At 40.0% G+C, this 18,194-nt stretch overlaps 1 protein-coding gene across 3 annotated transcripts in view; it reads right to left on the minus strand.

Annotated features, from left to right (window-relative positions):
- The window catches only part of LOC126336352 (RING-box protein 2), a 716,604-nt gene that overhangs the window by 682,253 nt on the left and 16,157 nt on the right, over window positions 1-18,194 (minus strand). Inside the window, exon 2 of one of the 3 annotated variants that reach the window (XR_007564953.1) lies at window positions 12,556-12,641. The exons of the other annotated variants lie outside the window; for them this stretch is intronic. The gene's annotated coding sequence lies outside the window, so the exon portion shown is untranslated. Of the gene's footprint in view, window positions 1-12,555; window positions 12,642-18,194 lie in introns of those variants that run through there. 3 annotated transcript variants of the gene reach the window in all.

An 18,194-nucleotide genomic window follows, 5' to 3' on the forward strand; every position in this document is an offset into this window, starting at 1 on the left:
AATGAATAATATCCATCCTCCATGTATTTTAAATTATAGTTACAATCCATAATTTTAAGTGCAAGCTGCTGTGTACCTAAAATTTGTTAGTAGGAATGAAAATGAAACCAAGTTTATATAACCATAGGAAACATGTTAAATATCCAACACTTGTTTAATTTGCAGTGTAAGTGCTATAAGAAACTCAACTAGCCTACACTGAAAAATTGGGAAACAGCAACAAAGCACTCTTAACTGAATATGGTAGTATGAGACACACAAAAAGCTAACAGCACAAAGATGTTGCTAAGCTTCACATTCTCCTTTTGTTTCACATATGTCCACCAGTAACTGTCCTATCACCATCTTAAACCCACTAAATAATTGTGCAGTAGGGAAAGTTTAATATGTTTTAGTACACCTACATCATGATTTAGAGCCCTAGTTGAATTCCAGGTCCCCTTGTAAATGGACTGGTAAATTATTTCAAATGTTCATAGGAGGCAAGGGCATATCACATTCAATATGACCACGCCTAGTAACATAACAAGCAGTTCAAACCCCACTTCAGGTGAGAAGGGAGTGACACATGATTGTAGCCTACCAATAATGCTACTGAAAAGGTACACTGAGCAAGTCATACAGGAAATCAAAGAGAAATTTGGAAAGGGAATGGAAGTTCAGAAGACAAAGCTTTGAGGTTTACTGATGACACTGTACTTTGTCGCACGGACTTAAAAGATAGTTGCATGGGAAGGATGTCTTTGAAAAGAGGTTATCAGATCAATATCAATTTAATTAGATGAGGCAATGCTGAGGGAATGGAGTCAGAAATAAGACACGAAGTACTAAATGATTTTTACCATACAGGCAGTAAAATAACTGGCAATGTGTGAATTAAAGAGGACATAAAATGCAAATCTGCAATACCATGAAAAGTGTTTCTCACAAAGAGAAACTTGCTGACACTGAATACTAATTTAACTGCTATACACCATTTTCCGAAGATAGCTGTATGGAATGTAAGCTCTCACAGAAGTGAAATGTGGAAGAGAAGCAGAAGCATCTAATTATGCACTCCCACATGAAACCACACGGATTGTGTAGACTCAACTATAGTTTTATATGTGCTCAAGCTCAACTGAAGAGAAGAGTGAAGAAGAGAAGGATGCTATTTATGATGAGTAAGATGAAATATACACAGAATGTGAATGTCCGAGAGGAGACTGTACGACAATTTTTGGAAACATTAATGCCAAAAGAGGAAAAGAATATGAATATCAATTTGTATTGGAAAATACAGTCTACATGATAGCTAACAATGGGGTCAAACTTTTACACTTTGCTTCTTCAGGAAATATTGCTGTGGGCAGTACAACTTTTCCCTTCATTTATCTGTAGGTTCATCTTTCTAGTAGCTCTTTCAAGACTTGTACAGGTTTCTTTCATTGCTTTTGGCAGTCTTGCTATTGTCATCTGTTAAGGTACAGGCATATGAAAGAAACCTTTACAAGTCTTGAAAGAGCCGCTAGAAAAATGAACCTACAGATAAATGAAGGGAAAATTACATATATGTCTGTTACTAAGGGAGACTATCCAAATGTGCCCCCCAAATCATACAAATTGGTTCAGTTAAGTTTGATGTGTGTAGCTGCACAGAAGTAAAATGTAAGAACTACGTCAGCTCTGAAATCCAGAAACAAATATTGTCCACCAACAAGTGCTACCATGGACACAGAAAACATCTGAAATCTAAACTGCTATTCAGGAAAACTAAAGTCATAACATATAAAGTTTTAGTAGGGCTGGCACTAACATAAGGTGCTGGAAGTTGGACATTAATAAAATTTAATTAAAAGCAATGGGGCATATTTGGAAGACAGATCTTGAGACAAATCCTTAGGTCAAAGGAAGAAAATGGTGTACAGAGGGGGAGATTCAATTATGAATTATATAATCTACATTGTGAACTAGATATTGTTACTACACGTACCGAGAGCTAATGACAGAATGATTAAGAAGATACTCAGCACAGTGCCAACAAGAAACACAGTTGGAAAACCAAAGCTCAGGTGGGACGAAGGTGTCAGAGAAGATATAAGGAAAATTGGAATTTAGAATTGGAGGAGTTTGGCACTAGATCTGGTAGAATAGATTAATCTTCTACAGAAGGCCAATACTCACCTAGGGTTACTGCACCAATGACGATGATGATAGCACAACTTTACTAAAAGAAGAGACTGACTGATAGACTATATCCTGAGGCACCATCAATATGTTAAATGAAGGTAAGAGGAAAACCAAGGTTTGACTGCAGTATGCCCAAGTTCGAATAACTGTATCTTGCAGTGCTTATGAAAAGATAAAGTAGTGCATCAAATCAATCTTCATTTTCTTGTCTTCACAACCTCTGTGAAAAAATACTTATCATTCCCATGACTTACTCTAGAATGTTGCAACACAATCCAGAACTCTCAAGGGAAACATCAGCACAGCACGAGGATGAGAAATTGTGACACTAGTGCCCAGTGACAATGTTTGTCTCACTCCATGTAGCTATTAGTTCATACTTTGTTAGCTGTTTGATGTGTCAATAACTCAATAATAATTTCATCATCACATCTGTGACTATGATCTTTATTGGAGTTTGAGTCTTCTTAACTACATGCTACATCTCAGTAGCTGTTGAGACTACCAGTCCTATGACTAAAAAGGATTGTAACATTTAATCTCGTTAATTTTCTTTATGTTGCCTTACATTAAGGCTTAATAAAAACTAAGATCCTTGTCTTCACAGAAAATGAATCCCCATTAACCTGTGATCTGAGCAACCTGCTCTGGTTTCCAATATTTCCAGACTAATCTCTCTTTTCTCCCTGAGGACGGAACCTCTAATTTCTGAAAGTTACAAATCTGTTCACACATTCCTTGACTAAGAAACTGGATGACAACAGGCTCCCCATGCTCTTCTGTGCAACAGTATTATTTGCGGTATGTCAGTGCATCAATGACAATTCTAAACTTTTATCTTTCTGTACACTTTCATTAATTTTTTCTAAACACATTATAATGTCGATTGTTGAGCACCATAGCTGACACTAATTTTAAAGATTAATGAAAACCAGCTCAGCTATATTATTACACATTTACTGTGCTACAATCGCTTTGTTTGAGAATATCATTAGGTTGCCGGTTTTAATCTTGTTCATTGAACTGTAGGGGCTGCTCGTTTCGCTTGGTCAGGCAGACAAGAAATAAATCTGACTCATGTTGAGTTTCACAGCTCAATTCAATCCATCATTAAAATTAGTGTCAGTTAGGGTACTCAACATGATGAATGTTATTCCCTATCTTCTTCACCAGGCAAACCAAGTAACCCTCGCAGTTCAAGTGAAAAGACTTAAGAATGGCAACCTGAAGATATTTTAAGAACTAAATCTGTTGTAGTACAATAAATGTGCAGTAACACAGCTGAGGTGGTTTTCATTACTCATTAAAGTAACATTTAATGTGAACATTTTTCTTCCCTCGCGATTTAGCTTTAACTTGACACACTGAAAATCACAGGAACAACTACAAGAAAGTCTATGATATTCACATGCATAACAAGTTCCAACTCTGAACACAGTACAATAACAAGCTTTTACAATTTTTGAACTCTACACAGTGATGCAGATGCGTCGACTTAAGAAGTGTAGTTTAAAATTTTCCTATGAAAATCAGAACGGATAAATATTATTGAGATAAACTGTGAGTGACAAAGTAAATATCCATGTATTTTAGTATTTTCTTGAAGCATCCCCCTTCTTATCAATGACAAGCCTGTAGTTGTTCCTTCCTTACAGTTATTTGTCAATTTCGTGTGACACCTCATGCCATGAACTACTCTAAAAAGTTTCTTTACTTTCTGTTTACATTACATTATCTATGCAAAAAATTGACAAACATATAGGAAGTTCTTCATTGTTGTAAATTCTGTTATAGCAGAGGCGGCTCTGAAAAAGAAAAATCTGTAAGGAAATTGTTACTTACAACATGAAACAAGAAGTGAACTGCAGTAAACAGTACAAATAAATTGGAAAGTCCAGTCTTCGTGAACACTCACATAAAAACATGCATCCATAAATTTACTATTCCTTCTAAGGGGAGAGGGGGGGTGGGGAGGGGGGGAGGTATGAAGAGGTAAAATTATTTATGGGAGCGCAGGAGAGAAAGGTCCACCACCACCACCACCACCACCACCACCACCACCACCACCACCCCTATTTTCTATGGAAATTCAACTAAAATCACATGCAACCACATTCATGAACACATTTATTTATCTAACTCATATTTATATGAAATAAAGATACAAATATATGAAATAGAAAATGGAGAAAGAAAGGGAAGGGAAGGGAAGGGAAGGGTGCGAATTCATGACATCCCGTTGCACAAGGCATTGTGGTAATGCAATGGCGAAAGTTAAAAATTTTTGCCAGATCAAACATATGACAAATATATAACTTATTTCAGCAATAGCTGCTGCATGATCTGGATAATTTTTAAGGCAGTACTGATATGCAAGTAGGGTACAGAACTTGGAAACATCATTTAGCACATTCTTAGCATAATTACCAATGCTCTTCCAGCAACAAGTACTACCAGGAGGTGGAACAGGGGGCATTTTGTGACCATTTAGAAAACAGAAATTTCGTTAATTATTGTCGGCTTTTACTCACACTTTTTTTTTTTAAGTTAGGGTCTGGAACCTGGAAAAATTGAATATGACATTCCTTGTGAACAGCCACATCATTACCAAGACAAATTTGTCAGTTCACCTGCTAACTGCCAAGTTAGTTTTCTTCTATCTACATTTATTTATCGGTTGCCTGATTGACACAGACTAGGAAAAGAAACGGGGAAAAAATTAAATAACCTTGAAATAAATGTTACATTTTAGTCTACCCAAATGAAGATCATGGCACATGCCACACACTTTTTACATTTACTTTTACTTCTTGTGCCAGACAACAAAGCATTCATTATGGAGTCCTACAATGCACACAGAGCACTGCTTCCTTGCATTTTTCTTACAAGTTTCACTTTTTTTTCTTTCATGTCATGTATTTTATCACCTGTCTTGTTAAAGAAGTCCTGGGCTCATCTGGAACATGTGAAATGGTTGTCTTCAGGTACGATGGATGTCCAGAAATTTTTGGGTAAGAAGCAGTAGATGACTGAGCACAATATGCCCTTGCCATTATCCTTACAAACTGGGGAATTAGAATATTTTCATTCGAAAGGCAGTAGTTGTTAGGACTAGTACATGCTCCACTGTTTGAATGCAAATCTCACCGGTTTCCCGCAAATGAATGGTTTTTGACGATGGTGTCCATTGCTCATCCAGGCTCATGCTGCAAGGGTTTATACAGTCTGCCACTGTGTAGGGCATAAACACTGGCAACCACCATCACATACAGCCTACTAATACTATCACTAGGAATTGAGTTTCTCTAAATGCCCACTGTTTCAATGGTGCATCTTTTTCAAGACCAGCCACAGAACTGTTACAACCACTGCAGTCACCCCTGTTTGGAGCTCAGATGTTTCAAGAAGCTGTTGGTTGGTTTTTTGGAGTAAAAGGGACCAAACTGTGATGTCATCAGTCTCTTCATCCTATATGCATAAAACCAGGAATAATTCCATGGAGGAAGGATACAAAAGGCAAATCCAGGGAAGCCCAACTGTAAAAAAGATACAATAAGACAGAAATAAAAGCAAGGATAAGTAGGAAAGAAAAATAAAAAAGTTCAAAGGGTAATAGCCACCAAACGCGGGCCGCTATGAGTTCCCTGGGCCGGAGCAGGTTAAGGGTGCCTTCCAGCTCCTCTGGCAGTCAATGAGACCATAGTGCCTCACTTCGCAGTGACGAATAGAAACCACCTTCACAGGTGAAATGTAAAACTAGGTCAGTCTCTTCGGCAATGTCTGCTAGCAGCAGAGGTAGCATGTCAGAAAGTTTGAAGATATCACTGCAAAGCAAACAATTTGAGCAGTCTTTTAGGACGTGGGCCACCATCAGATGGGTACCACATCAGCAGTAAGGTTGGTCCTCACATCAGCAATTGTGGCCGGGGTTCAGCCAGATGTCGCCAATGCGTAGGCGACAAAGGAGAGCAAGAGAAAAGTGTGAAGGGAAGACTGCCACATGGAAGTGGTCTCTATTTCCCTCAGTTACTTTGTGAAGGTCCTGTTCTGGGCCCCCATTTCCAAATTAGGCATCCTGGCAGCCAACTCTGCCAACCAGTCTGTTTGTTCATTCCCTAAGATCGCAATATGTCCAGCAATCCAAACAAAGACAACTAGCTGTCCAGCTTGATGCTCCGAAAGAAGATCCTGGATAGCTTTGACAAATCTGTAATATTCGGATACAGTATTACCAGTATCCAGCTTGACACAGTGAAGTCGTTTAAATATCTGGTCATAACACTGCAAAGCGCTATGAGCTGGAACGAGCATGTGAAAACTGTGGTAGGGAAGGCAAATGGTTGACTTCAGTTTACTGGAAGAATTTTAGAAACGAGTGACTCACCTGTAAAGGAGACTGGTGCGAACTATTCTTGAGTACTGCTCGAGTGTTTCAAATCTATACCTGGTCAGATTGAAGGAAGACATCAAAGAAATTCAGAGGAACGCTGCTAGATTTGTTACAGTTAGATTTGAACAAAATGTAAGTGCTACGGAGATGCTTCGGGAACTGAGATGGAAATTCCTGGAAGCAAGATGGCATTCCTTTTGGGAAACACTACTGACAAAATTTAAAGAACCATAATTTGAAACTGATTGCTGAAGGATCCTGCTGCCACCAACATACATCAAATATAAGGACCACAAAGATAAGAGAAATTAGGGCTCATACGGAGGCGTACAGACAATAGTTTTTCCCTCACTCTACTTGTGAGTGGAATACAAGGGGAAATGACAAATAGTGGTACAGAGTGCCGCCTGCCATTCACCTTAGGCGGCTTTTGGAGTGTTTATGTAGATGTTGATGGATGAGTGACGACGGTAGCATTGATCTATAGCCCAAAGATTGTTTGGAGTCACTGCAGGTTAGAAGCAATGAGCATGCCTAAGTGCTCACTTGACAGCCATCAATTTGACAGTGAAGACACTGCATCCATTTGGCGGGAAGCATAGTTCACTGTGACCTTTCATGTAGGATGCAAAAATGCCTTGTCTATCAATTGTTGAGCCCTCAGTTTATACCACTTTGTAACCAACAAATGTATTGACAACAGCCAGGAACAGGTGACAAAAATCACGGGATCAGCTGAATCCTTTGGTCTAGAAGATAAATTGAGACAAATCTGAGGTTGGGGTGCATGCCATGGGGGTGCACACAATTGCTCCCAAACAACAGGTCATGTGGGGGCAGTTGGAGTTCGGAGCAAAGACACTAATCTAACTGCAATTGCAATCCCAGTTCTGTGCCTCTATTGAGAGAAGTGGATCTACCTACAAGGAAAAAGGACAAAGTAGTTCCAGTGCTTAGGGGAGTCATGAAAATGTATTGTATAATCACTGTTGGTTCCTGGTCCACACTGGAGGTAACCTAGCCTCAGCGAGTAGGCTGTTCACAGGGTTAGTTTGTAAGACGGACCCTACAGTGGTGTATCGCATCGCAAGGTCGCAATGCCAAACAATATGCCAGACTCCCATAATCATGATAGGACAGCATCATGGATTTGTAAAGCTGCAGACTGGTAGTGCAGTCTGCACCTCTGTTGGTGTTACTGAGGTAGCGAGTGTACTAAGGTGTAGCCAGCACTTCTGCTTAAACTGGTAAAGATGAGGAAGCCACGTCGAAAAGTGATAAATCTCCACCACATTGAGTAATTGTTCATCAAGATAAGGTTCTGGTTGCAGCTGATCAGTGCAATGTCAACAGAAGTGCATGATGTGAGTCTTTGAGGCTGAAAACAAAGATGTGGATAAGGGCCCATGACTACACCTTTCAAATGCCACCCTGTAGTCAATGTTCTGCAATATCTATGCCAGAGGAGCAACAGAAAAAGCAAAAATCATTGGCATACAAGAACATTGGCATACTGAAACAACTAAATTATCAGCAGTGGAATGGCACTGGCGAAAACTGCCATGGAATAGAGTCAGAAAGCCCTGAGACTCAACAAGCCAACACAGCAGATGGATCACCATGCATTCGAGCAACTTACAGATAACATTGATGAGACTAACTGGAAAATAGCTGTCCATTTCTAGTGGACGCTTGCCCAGTTTCAGTACCAAGATGATAATGCTTTCTCGCGACTCAGATGGGAACTCGCCCTTACTCCAGACACGGTTGAAGATAGTAAGATGATGCTGACAATCCACTGTTACGTATCTGAGCATTTAGTTGTGGATGTGGTCTGTATCAGCCCTGGGGTTGTATCAGGGCAAAGTGCTAGGGCAGTGAAGAATTCCTACTCAATGAATGAAGTATTATAAGACTCCAGGTGGCATGTAGTGGAAGGTAAGTGCATTCACTCCACCTGCTGTTTATGGATATGAAAGGCAAGTTGATAGTTCTCAGACACAGAGGCTTGAGCAACATGCAGAGCAAAATGTTTGACAACAGTGTCTGGAACAGTGAAGACAGCACCATTAAATGAAATAGCAGGTAAACCTGCAGTGGACTGGCATCCATAGAAGTATCCGATCCCCAACCAAACCAGTGAAGGAGGCTTACATGGCCCAATGGTTGAAGGGTACCATTCCAAATATTCTTGCTTCCATTGCTTTATTAGGTGGCAGACTTGAGCAAGTAGTAGTTTGAATGAGGTGCTCCATCGACGGATGCCACTTATGGCACTGGAAAGCCGGCCTGGGATCTCTAAGAGCCTCGGCGTTTTCTGAGGTCCATCAAAGTCGTATCTTCCGACAAGCAGATCCTGAAGAATAGGAGATCACTAAGTTTGCTACCAGCAGAATGGCTTCAGTTACATTCTGGACAGCTGTGTCACTACCTCTCTGCAGTAGGGAACTAAGAATGATAGTGGAGGTGAAAGCATCCATGCTGACTGCCCATCTGGCCAGACACCCAGGGGAGTGACACTGAGGAAGAGATAGGCAGATCGTGAAGTGGTCACTACCATATAGGTCATTATGGATTCTCCAATGGATGGGTGGAAGAAGACAAGGGCTGAAAATACAGAAATTGATGACCGAGTAATTTCAGTATGGCACACTGAACTGTATGGGTGCACTAGTATTCAAAAGACAGAGGTCAAGATCTGTCAGTAAGTTTTCGATATATTTACCGTGGCCATTGACTGTGGTACCAACCCACAAATGATTTTGGGCATTGAAGTCACCCAAGATTAGGAAGGGGAGGAGGCTGTGAAATCAATGCAGAAAATACTTTCTGAAGCACTTCACCATTGGGAGGGATATAAAAAATTGCAGATGGAAAAATCCTAAAATGCCCTTACCCGAACAGCCACAGCCTCTAAAGCTTTACCAAGAGGCACACCCAAATGCCACCCAACACCCTATCATACCAAAATTCTTAATATATTCCCAGCAGCCACGCAGGGCAGGGATCCACCTTGCTGGAAACTACGTTTCTTCAATGGCAATGCAGAAAGCAGGGAGGAGCTTAAGAGTTGTCATAGCTCTGCCAGATGGAAAAAATCACTACAATGCTACTGGAGATTCATGCTAACAGTATACTGTGATGGCATAAAGGAACCAAGGTGGTTATGCCCAAGAGATCGACTGATGCCACTGGTTGACAGTTTATGGTATCAACACACACAGGTTCTGAGACACGTTGTATGGTGTGAACTGGAGCCTCAGGGGCCACTGAGATCGGCACTTCAGCCAAGTCACAGAAGTGGTACAGGTGGGATCCAGTGGCATGAGGACCATAGGTATCTCCTTTATCTTTGAAGACCTTTTATTTCTTTGTTCTCCTTAGGTGGTTCAGATCACTGCGAGAGCTTCCCTGAATTAATTCCAGGGACAGAGGAAGACTGCAAAGCCCTATGGCCAGCAGCCTATCGCTCCTTCATCCACTGGCTGGTATCTGGCTGCAGTCTGGCAGAAACCAGGGAGGGGAGTGTCAAAGTGGTGTGAGAAGCCAAACAGAGATGATGCGTCTCCAGCTGGGGTGTGGGGATCGGTGCCCCCCCTCAAGTGGTGAGCCATTGCTCCCAAAGTGGGTATTGGGGAAGCAGTAGGAGGAAACCCCTAACCAATGGGGCAGGGGGCACACACAGTTTAATTGCCCTTAGGAGGCATAAAAGGCAAGAATATCAACGTCAGAGAGGGTGATATTGTCGTAGCTGTGGCATATGACACTGTCACACATGCAAGAAGTACATATTCGTACTTTCTCTTGGACTCTTTGTACATTAATCTAGCCAGAGTCTTACATCCCTGTATTTTTCCTCTCTCTGAAAGACAGTGCAGTCTGGTGAGCAGGATTCATGGTGCTCTCCATAGTTTATGCAGACAATGAGAGAGGGGCACATGGGACATTCGCATGCAAAAATCATCCACAATCCCATACATTTGGTGCACCTCATGCGAGGTCAATGGGATGGTAGGTGGCCTTAGTTTCACATCCCCTTTGTTCTCAAAGGCAAAGATTAAGACCCCAGTAGCAACCCTATTGTCCTCCGGCCCCCTACAGACATGACAGAAAGCATACACTCCATCGGTTCAAGTTGGCACATAGCTCATCGTCAGACTGCAAGGGGAGGTCACGATGGAAAATGATGCATTGAACTATATTTGAATTATTATGGGGAGTGATAGTCACCAAAATGTCACCCAGCTTGTCACAAGCTAGTAACGCTCATGACTGTGCAGGGGATGCTGTTCTAATCAAAATAACTCTTCATTTTGGAGATGGTTGCAACTTCCCCAAAATTTTCCTGCAAAGTCTTTGTGACTAAAAATGAATCCAGATCTGTCCTTTTACAAACCAGGCATTAGGGGGAATATTCCCCTGCTTGCCACTTAGTCCTACATTCCTTCAATGGTGTAGCCAGGAAAGGAAACTTTTGGGGTTGCTACCACTCTGTGTTGAACAAGTTCTTTCCTTGTGAAGAGCCTGCTGGGGTCATATGACCAACAGCAGGAGAAAGCTTTGTCCCTTTCAGCTGCACACCCACTCCAAATGAGCACTCTCCCCAAGAGAGCTACACAATCTCAGCAAGAGCTAACTGGACATCAAGCCATTGCTCAGAATCCCCATGTCCTAGTTGTAACAGGCACATACTTCTCAGCATACACGGAGAGTTTTCAGCTTGAGAAACAAACAGTGGGATCCCTGTGTGGTCAGGGGGCTACCACTGTGCAGGTGGTTGATGACCCTCTCATACCCACACAAAGGGATGGCTACCATACTGGATTTAGGGCATACTACCTTACAGGAAAGGAAGGCTGCTAAAATGGAATGGCACGAAGTGTAACATTCACCATACCAGTTGACCTTCCCTGCATGAGCCATACCTCCAGGAAATTTGAAAAAGTGTTAGCAGATCAAACCCAATAATGGAGAGCATGTATTTTAAATCATGTATCACATCCAAGCGGGGTCTGTACCAGGAAGACCCCCCCCCCCCCATGGAAAGGCAGAGGGGGAAAGGAAAGTGGAATTATAGGCTTTCAGCAGAGAAAGGAAGTAGTGGTGCAAAGGCTGGGGTCCTGTGGTTGCTAAGCCCAAATTGTCAAAAGAGTTGCAAGCCCTCTGCAAGGTCAAGAAACTGTGATCCATTGCTGTTAGAGACAGCCAAATCTTATTCCAAAGACCCAACTATCTCATGGCAACAAAGAACACAAATTATGGTGATCCCAGTTCCAGCATCCTGTGAGAGGTCATTCAGTACCGGGAAACACCTTGAAACTTGCCTCAGATCAACAGTGATAGAGTCATGATTCTTACATCTACCGTTCCTTCATGTTTAGCGTGACAAGGCTGAATAAATTAATCTCACTCATGTCATAGATGAATCTGTTTTCCAAATTGTGGAAAGGAAAAGTACATTTGGAAATAATGAAAATTTTAAAGTCCAAAAAGAAACAAAAGAAATAACTCCTTTTTCAAAGAAATGATGACTTTTTTCCATCAAGATGGGATTCACAGTGTTTCTCAAATAGTGATAGCAGCAGCAACAGCAACAACACAACACAGCCTCCCTAACACACCTTTCCGCAATATTGACACTCATTTTCTTAACAGTTATACTGAAATATGTACATTTACTTCATGATAGACAAAAATCAATGAATAGGTTTGCTTGCCCGGCTCCCCAACGATTACTTAAGGTTTGCATCAACCCCACCCCCTCACTGCCAACAACCACTGAATACGTTTGCTGTTCCATCCTCTTCCACTGAGATAAGGGATAGTTGGTACACTAAGTATGGATGTGAAACTCATTATCGCCAAAACAAATGCTTACAGTTTCATACCGTAAAGGAGAATACAATTACTTCATCTTAACATAAAAATGTTATGGAAACTTATATCTAATGGCCAATCAATTTTTTTACTAAAATTTGTACATTCTGTTATCTGAAAATTATCTCTTAACACAGCACTCTTCCAATACAAGAGCTGTTGTTTACATTAAGGTTCCGTGATCACATATAAACATTGGATTGCACTGTAAAATTTAGAGAAATGTGCTTGTACTACTTTTGCAAACAGTAAAAATTATTGTACATGTTTTAATAGATTACAACAGATACAAGCTGGACACTTTGTTACTGATCTCTCTTTGCATGTTAGCTTTACTATGAACTACTTTTACTATGGAAAATATTTAGTTTTACTTCAGATACAGCAATAACTGTGCTTTAGAGAGGTACAGCAACAAGTTTTGTGTTCTAGAAAAGAATATCTATTAAAGGAATCAAGAGACAGACTGGGAACAAGTCATGTACACAGTACTAATAAATCCCAGTAAAGTACCACTTACAATATCATCCCGATTGTTTATATCAGTAGCCTGGTCACCATGTAACTACCAAGGTATACTTTATGTTCATACAATGAAGAACATATTGGCAAATTCGACAACTTCCATTAGGCTTCAGAAGGATACTCAAAAATTCAAACTCGAAAGAAGTCAGAATAGAAGATTTTGTATCACCAAAATTATTTGTAGCAGTCCTACAGGAAGCTTTCTCTTTCCCAAATAAGGAAACCACAGAATGAAATATCGCTGAACCAGTGTTTTATTACTGGTTATACTGTACTATCTGCCTCTAGAGAAAAATAATTTCCATGACCAATTAAAAAATTTAACAGTTATTCTAGGACTGTAAATCAATTACAATTAGACTAAAGAAAAATACTGCTAAGGTATAAAAAGAGAATTAGTAGTAGTGAACAATGAAGTTCATATTTAGGACAAAAGAAGAATAAATGGGTTCCAAATGAAAGAAAGAGAGGGTTAAAAACCACAGTTGGTAAACCAAACAGTTTCCACAACTAAGCTCCTAATATGTCTATAAAGGACAGCAGCAAAGAATAGACTTTCACCCCCCCCCCTCCCTCCCAAAAAAATTGTCTATCTTTTTATCGTGAATAAGAGTTGTTCCAAAATGAACAGTCATGCATCATCAAAAACTGCCCTGATACAATCTCATTTTCAGCTTCACTGACGATGGCATATCAAAATGTTAATGAATTCTAATTTCCATATTATCTACCTACCTGCACCATGTAGTGCATCTGCAAGAGAGATTGTTGGGTATCACCACTGGAATTTGCATTCTTGTCACCATTATTAATTTATGTTAAGTCTCAAATTATTTCGAATGCTTTTTGTCATTGCTCACAGAGAAAGTTTTCACTGAAATATTTCAATATACAAGAAAAGCACTTTTCACAGTCCAAGTGGAGTATTTACAATTGTCATCACCTTGGATTCTTCATCCAGTTTCAACTGGAGATTTGTGTCTGATAAATCTGTTTTGCAATTTCTGATTTTCTGCAAGTCTTGGAATCAGATACTAATCTATTTACAGCTGTGGATTTATAGTTGGTACAGCCACAATTGGGTCAGCCCACTGAAAGGCTTCCAGAATCTTTCTTTGGTCAGTCTTTCAATTTCTTCTCTAACTTTATCCATCATAGCAAATGGCACTGGTCTGCACTAGAAAAATTTTGGGTTGCTCCTGACTTCCATTTCAGAATTGATCTGCAGTGCTTAAGCCATGTGGGAACATAGATTCATGCTCCCAGCGTATTTTCTTCTCGGCTTCTTTAAAGCTATTTTGATTGACAATGTTTGCAATCAGTTACTTATTTTCACTAATATTTAAACTTATGGCATTGAACCAGTTCATGACACAGAGATTTGCTGCTTTTCATGAATTGACAGTCATTAATGGAGGCTTTTTGGTTGTTCCATTGTATTTTACCATTCCCATCATTTTTTTGCTTTAACTTAATCGGGGCTCCATTGATTGTTTTCAATATCAGACTTGAAGAGAAGTATTCTGGTGATCCCAGCCATTCTTAAGCATCCAGGTCTATTTGTGAAGAAGTGGCACCTGTATCCAGCAGCAAGGTCATTGTGCAGCCACTGATTTCCTGTGGTATATAGATTCTTCCTGCATCTTCACTGTTGATAATTTCATTACTCCAGATTTCTTCAGCTGATGTGACTCCACTTGCAACACACTGTTTTTTTCCTGGTCCATGATATGTGGCCTTTTATATTTGTAGTGGCCAGTCATGTGAAAAATTTCATGTGAATCTTCTATACTTTCACCCTTGATTGTTTTCATAGTTCACTGCATAGCTTCCCCACTTCAGCTATCTTTAAAACTTCATTGTCTCCACATTTTAGAGCCAAATTCCACACAGTACAAATGAGTAGTGTGCATTATAACAGGGTGTATATGTGGACAAGGAAAAATACTCCCACATTTCCCGGTTTAAAAAATATCCTTTTCCCAGGTGAACATACACTTTTTCCATGTTAAGTGACAGTGTACTTTCCCACAGCACTGTAAAACTTACTATTCCTTTGAATAGTTGACGTTTTATAGATCACCAGCGTAAAATTTCCGCTATCACTTTAGAAAGAAAGAAAAATAAGAGTTTTGGAAAGATCTTTGATGATGGAAAGATCTTTGATGATGTGCAGCAACATTTACACTGCATTTTTTCATACTACGATACACTGCATATTTTCGTAATTACAAAAGTGTAAATTCGAATTCCACCAAACACAACACGTTAGCTTTCTAAGCATTCAAACCGAGATTGGGATGCCCTTTTGTAAAGTCAATCAAAGCTCATGTCACGTGATCTCCACAGCTGATGACAGCAGATATTCAGGGCATAAGACATGTGGTGTACTCAGCTAACAGCTGTTAAGTAGTGCGAACACAAAAATAAGAGAATTTAATGATTTCAATTAATATACATAGTGTAGCTACAAGAATAGCTAAGCTTTCACTTATAATATTGATCTGGAAGAATAATAAGCTACAAGAGAAGCTAAGCTTTCATATGTAATATCATCACAAAAATGTTCCAGTAAAATTTAAAATAACGAAATAAATGTCTGGTCTCCGGTCCTCAAAATGTTAAGCTGTAAATGAGAGTCAAACAGCTCTGTGATTTAAGAAATTAATTGCACATTCTCATACATGATGTAAAAGGAAATTTACTTTGAAATTAATGCTTATCAAATCACCATTTGCAATTTTTTTCCTTGCAATTTTTTTCCAAGACCTCTTAGAAATAGCTTTGTTTCAGCAGTTGCCAGAGTGTGCCAGAAAACAGGTGTTACTGCACTCGCACAGCTACGATTGCATAGGAAATCTGTATATTTGTAAATATAAATCATTAAGGTATCTTACGTTACATCATAAAAGAAACAAAGACGTCAGAGGATACGCCAAGAAGATTGGAAGTTCATAAACCACACTAAATTGTATGATTCTGCTTGAAGTACACATTTGTGTGTCAAGATTCACAATGAAGTAGGCTCCAATCTGATATTAAGATTTCAGTGTGGTTTTTGGGCTGTAAATCTTCTTGGAGTATCAGTACTGTACTATCTCATGTTTGGTTCTTCATTATGGCACAATTCCATACATGTCAGAAGATGAAAATGTGCACTTGAAATTCAGTGAACAGTAGGAACTAGCCTATACTGTAGAATCAAATGCTTCATTTCGAATAAATTGACTGACTCGGAGCAAAAAATTAATAAAAACCAAACTTCTTTAGCATATCAGGAAAAATAACTTCATTGTTCTGCCAGGTGATTATTGCTTGACTGCCAAAAACGTGGAGATGAAATAAAAACAGAAGACTGAAACTAATAATATATTTCAGCCTTCTGTAATTATGTGACTGTATTTTAATTCATTTGATAGCTCCCAATCACAGAAATCCATTTTGTTTTCATTTGATGTGGGAGCTGTACATGAAGAGGAAACAACAACATCGCTATACATAAACATGGATCATGTGGAGATTACCCCCCTCCCCATAACAACTCAAGACTGTTCTGTGCATGCACGAATCTGGCACTCCAGAAATGTTTTTTTTCCCGGTTAGCATGGGGCTTCAAGTAACCAGAAAAGCGGGAGAAGGTACTGTTTATATGCGACAGAACTGTGCACGTGCATGAGCCCTCTGGCAACTGCTCAAACAAACTTAAGCAGTTGTGATATCACACTCATCAGCAGTTTGTTGTTATGAAGCACTGCATAGTCTTTCCTACACCTTTGACACATTTTGCTTTCGGCAGACGGTTGTGTGTGCATGGTGTTTTGCTGTTGTCAATGGCGCATTTCCTTTGCAGCTACAGTCTTATTTTGGTATTTTTCTCTCATTTATGTTTTATTGCTGCAGTATTATTCTGCGGTATTGGGATACAGTAATATTCTTTGTTAGAGTATCGGTTCTTATCAGCCAAAATTTAAAAAAAATTAACTGAAAGTTAAAACCATGAAAAATTCCTGGAATTACTAATAATTCTTGTTTTTTTCCGGTTTTCTCCCAGATGAAAAAACTCCCGGATGTCCCAGGATGGTATACATCCTGTATAATGACGTCTGATCAATCTGTTAGTATAAGCAATCTCTTGCTCATCATGATCACATATAAAATTGCAATCCCTTACAACACCATGCAAATCAGTGAACCATTCTGAAAATGTCTGTGTGTTCGCGTTTTAAAATGGGCCAATAGTTGCTTAACTAGCTCCGAGTATGTTTGCTTGCTAATAATAAATTACTTGGCCAGCAGCCACACTGAATGCCATTCTTGAAGTAGATGGTATGTAAATATATGTTTATTATTGCCAAGCAGTAACTCTGATGTGCCGTGTGTTTGTACAGCGTGGTCACCGCACATAAGAGGCGGCCACCACTGGGACGCCACAACAGATGCACCAGTCATATCGCTGGAATCAGCAGAGCCAATCAAGCTGCAGCCCCACGGGATTAAGTTGCAGCATCGCGGCCCGGTAGTAGAGTCATCTGGTGGGCCTCCTGGAGTACGGAGCAGATCTCCTCTCAGTCATGACACTATTACTGTGATAGTGTATACAGGAGACGTACTTTGGCTACAAACATGGACACGAGTGATTACGCTGAGTTATGTTTCACATTGTTTTCTGAATAAATCTTCTAAGATGTAATTAATTCCTACTTTCCATTGGGTAGTTTACACCTGGGACACAGCATTCCCGAACAATAATATTGTGAGGTATGTGAAAGTAGCAAAAAACAACAACAGAATACAAAACTGAAAATCATGGTGCTTCTATATATGCACAGTAATGGTATAAAACTGTAGAAAATTGCCACCCAAGTTCACCAAATGCATACTATGTAGCACTTTTTTATGACAGATCTTTACAGTGACATGCACTGCCACATTTCCCCTTGGAATCGGCTCATACACAGATTTGCTGACACTTGGCTATGAAGGAAATCAGATAGTTACAGTAAGTGGGGCAAGGTAGAGCATGGACAGGAACAGGGCAAACAACATAGCCTGTGACCCGAGTAAGATAGCTTTCCTAACTGGTCAAACCACTGTGAGCACAGCTGAGCTGTTCCAGCAGAATGATCAGCCTCATCTTGACAGTGCTGTATGGTGACTCAATGTGGAGTTGGAGATGGCACTGACTGACTGACTGGAGCTCCTGGGGACTATCAGGAAAGGACTGGGAACGGGA

This window comes from Schistocerca gregaria, chromosome 2 (genome assembly GCF_023897955.1).
Source record: "Schistocerca gregaria isolate iqSchGreg1 chromosome 2, iqSchGreg1.2, whole genome shotgun sequence".
Taxonomy (NCBI): Eukaryota; Metazoa; Arthropoda; class Insecta; order Orthoptera; family Acrididae; genus Schistocerca; species Schistocerca gregaria.